Source organism: Hippopotamus amphibius, chromosome 2, assembly GCF_030028045.1.
Source record: "Hippopotamus amphibius kiboko isolate mHipAmp2 chromosome 2, mHipAmp2.hap2, whole genome shotgun sequence".
NCBI lineage: Eukaryota > Metazoa > Chordata > Mammalia > Artiodactyla > Hippopotamidae > Hippopotamus > Hippopotamus amphibius.
The window spans coordinates 7,781,878-7,787,270 of record NC_080187.1 but is presented as its reverse complement, the minus strand read 5'-3'; the positions used below and the strand labels follow the sequence as shown (position 1 = coordinate 7,787,270).

Below are 5,393 nucleotides of genomic sequence, written 5' to 3'. Positions count from 1 at the left end.
TTCGTGCTGCAGCCTTGATTCTGAGCTTCGGGGCAGGCTCATGACCAGAGCGTGGCAGGCAGGTGCACAGGAAACAGCGGCGGCGACAGGTGGGTCAGGCTGCATCTCTGTTCCAGATATGCCCAACCCTGGGGTCTTGTCCCCCAGCGCTCCCATCAATCAGGTTTCACTGTGGCCTGGGAGAGAGGAAAGAGCCCTGCTGTGACTCAGTGTGTCTCCCTAGGCCAGGCCCCTGCCTGCTCGGGGCTCCCACTGCCCCATCCGAGCAGAGTTCTCTAAGGGCAGCCAGCGCCCTTACATGCTGACGAGCTGAGTGGCCTGCCTTGGAAATGAATCCACAACCTGACACATCCACAATCTCAGAAGATGACAAAGCCAGGCCACTGGCCCCACTCAGAGGAGATCCTAAGAACCCCTCCCCCCTGCATAGTATATTTCCATTTACAAAAGACATTCCTCTCCGAGATGAGTGAAGGCAGGGGCAGGGAAGCCTTCCTCCATGTGCCTGGGATGCTTCGTCCCATCACGCTGTTGTCTTTATTACACGCATCCCTCTCTAAAAGTCTGTTATTTACCCATTACCCCTAGAACGTAAGCCCTATGTGGGCAGGGATCATGTCCTGTTCGTTACTGTATCCCCAACACCTGGAATAATGCTTGACCCCAAGAAAGTGCTAACTTTTTTTAAATGCCTGGGCAAAGGGGTAAATAGATGGGTGGATGCGTGGGTCGTTGTAATCCAGTTCAAAACGACCGCATATTAAGTCTGGGCTAAGCACATCTCATGGGTCACGACAGCTTCGTGAGGAATGCTGTTACTGCTCCCATTGTACAGACCAGGAACCCGAAGCTCAGAAAGAGAAAGTGACTTCCCCCAGGTACAGAGCCCAGGTTTTAGATCCAAGTCTGCCTATCAGCAAAGGCCATGTTCATACCCAAGCCACCATGTAACACCTCTATTTCTCCAGCACCCGGTGATGTTGGAGCCATTGGAAGTTAAGAGTTGGGACTCAGACATGTTGTCTGATTCCAGTGATGGAAATATTCAGAATAGGCAAATCTATAGAGACAGAAAGCAAAAAGTGGTCGCCTAGGGATGGAGGGAAGAGAAGTTTGGGAGGGAATAGGGAATGAAAACTAATGGGTATGGGGTTTCTTTTTGGGGTGATGTAAAGATTTGAAAGTTGATTTTGAGGATGGTTGCACAACTCTGAATACACTGAAAACTGTTAATTTGTACATTGTAAACCAGAAAATTGTGTGGTATGTGGATTACATCTCAATAAAGCTAGGATTAAGAAAACGGTTGAGGCTCCAGAATCTCACCTCTGCCACTTACCTGCGAGGCACATCACATCACATCACATCTCTGAGCCTCAGTTTCCTAATCCGTAAAATGGGGAAAATAAACGTCTCATGGGGTTAATGTGAGCATTAAATGAGATAATACATGTTATTATTCCCATTGTATCACGGGGGACACTTAGGCCCAGAGAAGGGAAGTGACTTGGCCCAGGATGCACAGCTGGTGGGTGACAGGTGAGAGGCTCGGGCCTGGGCACTGCTGCTGCTTCTAGCGTTATGTGGACTGGGTCAACGTTTGTGCACCCACCCAGCCCACCACCACCACTCACTCCCATTTTCCCCCTTCTCTTGGGCTCTGAGGCCCTGTCTCCCCACTGCCCATGCCCAGGAGCAGACTGAGGTAGCAAGGTCCCCCCAGAGCATAAGACGTCCTCTCTCCCAGCCCCCACCCTGCGCCCTTCTGGGGCCATGATGCTGTCTTGCCTTTGCTTGTAATAAAGAAAATATCTCAGCTACCCTTCCATGGTTGCTTGGCAACCCCAAAGGGGGGTGGGGGGAGGGAAGGGGGGGAGGATTCTGGAGCCAATCTGGAGACAAAGAGTAGGATTTGGGTGACATGGAGCCTGTTCTTAGTGCTAACCTGGTCTGGCCGGGGCGACGGGTGGAGGCGGGGGCTTCCTCCCACCCCACTGTCTCACACCAATAAATATGGATTAGGGAAATGGGCAGAGTTTTTCCCACGGGCCTGAAAGGCCACATCTGACCTTTCTACCCCCTTTATGTACCAACGTGACAGTCAGAGAGAGCAAAGAGCAGGACCCCCTGAGATGCCTCCCCCGTGGCCTTCTGACTTTGGGGAAAAGTTGGGGAAACTTTTTACCCTCCTCCTTACCCGGGGCCCCAGACCAGGTTGCAGCTCCGCCTGGGCCCCGGCCCCAGGGCTGAGGCGGAAGCTGCTCTTCAGGTGGGAGTCAGGAGCTCCCAGCCTGGACGGGCGCAGAGCCCAGGTGTGAGGCCCTGGGTCAGCCTGTGAAGGCGCTCCCAGCCTCCCGTGCCAGTCCCCTGCCCCGTGGCTCAGGCTCTGCGCCCCCCTCCCCGCCCACCTCTGCCTGGGCCTCCTGCATTAGGAGCCCTGCTCTCCTGCCAGGCCCTCCTACAGCCCTGTCCCTCTTCTCTTCTTTCCTGACCTCACTTCACGTCCCTCTTCCCTCACCACCCTTGTCTCCTTTTGGCCTCCCTCTTTTCTTCTCCCCCCCCCCCGCCCCAGTCCCCCGACTTCTGCAGCCCCCCCAAAACCAGGACGCCCTTGAGGCTGACGTTCCGAAGTGAAGATGGCAGGAGGGGGTTGCAAAGGCGGGAGGGTGGGGTGGTGATCTCTCTCCCTGGTGCCCTGGCTCCCTGGCCACTGGCCTGGGGTGGAGAAAGGCCTCTCTGAATGGAGTCAGTGTGGAGACAGGAAAAGCAAACACCTCAGCATGGGCCATGCTGGCCTGCTGGGGCGGGGGCAGGAGGAGCAGGGGCCTGGACTCGTCTCAGCCTCCCCTCGTCAGCCCTCTCCTGGTTCCCAAGGGCCCGTGGCTTCCTGGACCCTCGGCCCACAGTGTCCAGAAAAGGAGGGAGTTTAGGGACTGGGGACAAGCCCTCCAGGAGACACCTTCACCCCAATCTTTCTCTGCCCCCCTGCCCAACCCCCAGCCAGTGCCCTTCCTGCCCGGCAGATGCCAGGAAAATCTGTGCCCGGGAAGGGTGAGCTGGCACCTGAGGGCCTGCCTGACCAGCCCTTCTCAGCAGCAGGAACTGGGTAGGGAAGTCACCTTGTGCCAGAGACGCCCCAACAGTGTCATCTGCCTCCCGGCCGAGGGGACCCCAAGATGCTCTGCCCAGGTGAGTGCCCCTCTGGCCCCACAGCCAGGCAATGAGGGAGCGGGAGGCTGTCCTTGTTGGGGCTCCTGGGAACCCCACCCGCCCTACGCATCCCCAGAAATCTGTGACATTTTCCATCGGACTGTCTTGCCCTCTGTCTGCGGTGCATGTGGCACTGGTAGTTAGGTGAAAGGAGCCAAAAGGATGATTAGAGGAGCTGGAGGTGGTCTAGGGATGAAGGGAGACAGAAGGGGCTGGAGTCTGGGGAGCAGGACTCCTGGATTCCAAGCTACCTTTTTGATTAAGACCTGTGGAATCACAGAGGCTCCCTTGATGGTTTCCTCTGAACACTTTGGATCGTAAAAGATTTTTGGAATGAGCTCAGAGAGGGGTAGAAACTCATCCTGGGTGACACAGCAAGTTGGTGGAACTGGAACTCAAAGCCACCAGGGCCCCTTACAGTGCCAAGGGCAGTACTGTCTGTGCTGTGGATGCCATGCTTGGCCACCTTGCCTTCCCTCTCCACATACAGTTTGGTCCCTCTGGATTTCAGGGGCAGTAGGGGGAGGGCAGACCCTACATAGCACCTCCCAGGGCCTCCTTCCCTTTCTGTCTTCTCTCCAGGCACCATGCCCAGGGCCAAGCAACCCCTGCCCAGGCATCAGAGAAGCCACAGACTCTTCTGACCATCCCTGGGAAGCCATGGTTTGGCCTTGGCCTTACAGATCCCGGAGAATGGGGCCCCCTTAGATCTCAGAGTCTAGCCATAACCCTTATGATATAATCAAAGCCCAGCCACTCCTTGGAAAGCAAGGCCAACAGCTGACTGCCTGCCACAGGGTCCCCAAAGTGCCCACCTTGAGGTGTCCTGGCCATGGGACCTTCCTGAATAGAAACAGGCAGCCCTCACTAAGTCAGGTGCTATTCTAAGGCCTTGCATGTACTTCACTGAATGGTCTCCACACTCCTATAAGGTGCATTCAATTTTGTGGATTAGAAAACTGAGGCAGAGAAAGTTGAAGTACCTCGTCCATGCACCTACTGCCAGGAGAAGTCAGAACTAGGATTCGAACTCACAGCCTGGCTCCAGCGCCCTGAGCCCTTAAGTTCGCCTATCCTGCCTCTAATTCCTAGGAGGTCTCCACTAGAGGTCGTGTCCAATGCCCTACATCTGGGTGTCTGCCCAGGCCAACCTCTGCTCACAGACAAGAATCAATCTAGTTTTTAAAGGCACCTGCTCCAAGGGTGGAATTCCCCCTGGGGGTAATCAGACATTTATTTATTCATAGCCTTCTGGCTCAGAGGAGAGGCCCTCCCACCCAGGATTCAGCAGGGTCCAGCTGCCCCGTTGTCCCTCTCTCCTTCCCATGCAGTATAATCTATAATCAGAAGAGAACCAGCCTGGCCTCATGTCTCGGCTCCATAACCTCCAAGCTGTGTGACCCTGGACAAGTGACCCAACTTCTCTGAGCCTTGATTATCAGCTGTAAACTAGGGTTAATGGTACACCTGCTTTATGAGGTTGGTGAGGATTAAATGATAAAAGGGGATGAAAAAATCTACTTTCAAGAATCACGTCTGTAGTTCATTACTAGAGAAGTTTCTCTGAGCATGTAGAGCACCGGAAAACCGTGAAGAGGAGGTACAGCGTTCTCTCCCGAGTGTGAAACCTGCTCTTGGTGTTGCTTCTGCAACTGCCATTTGCCATTGGTAATCATCCTTCTCTTCCTTTGGGAGAGAGGCAGAGGATGCTGCCTGAGCAGTCTCCATCATTTAAAAAAAAAAAGAGAGAGAGAAAGAAAAAGGGGGTGGTGGTTTAAGGCAGAAGGGGTCAGTGATCACAGTGCCTGGCATCCGTGACATGCCCAGAACGAAGTGGTAAATCTTTCTTATCGTCATCAGTGTTGTCATCACTGAGACCCTTCTGCCTGCAGGACCAGAGCCTCTTGCTTTCCGCCTTATAGATTTAGCCTCCTCATTACAGAGGGAGAAACTGAGGCCCAGAGTGGAGAAGGGCTTTCTCAGCAGGAAAGCTCTCAGGTCCCCTCATTCCCAGTTGGATCCCCCATGCCTTCCTGTCTCGAGTCCTGCCCTGGCTTTCCATGCCCAGGGTCGGGCCCTGGTACCCAGTCCTGCTCAGGCAGAGCCCAGGAGAGAAGTGAGCAGCGGTTGGAGGAGTAGGCGCAGAGGCCAGCGCGTTCTCATCCCTGGCTCTTTGTCTGCCG

At 54.8% G+C, this 5,393-nt stretch overlaps 1 non-coding gene across 1 annotated transcript; it reads left to right on the top strand.

The window, feature by feature from the left end:
- The first annotated feature begins 4,721 nt into the window (after positions 1–4,721).
- LOC130847526 (small nucleolar RNA U3) lies at positions 4,722–4,932 on the top strand. The gene has a single exon (XR_009052281.1). It is a non-coding gene; the product is annotated as a small nucleolar RNA U3 (small nucleolar RNA).
- Positions 4,933–5,393: the final 461 nt, after the last annotated feature.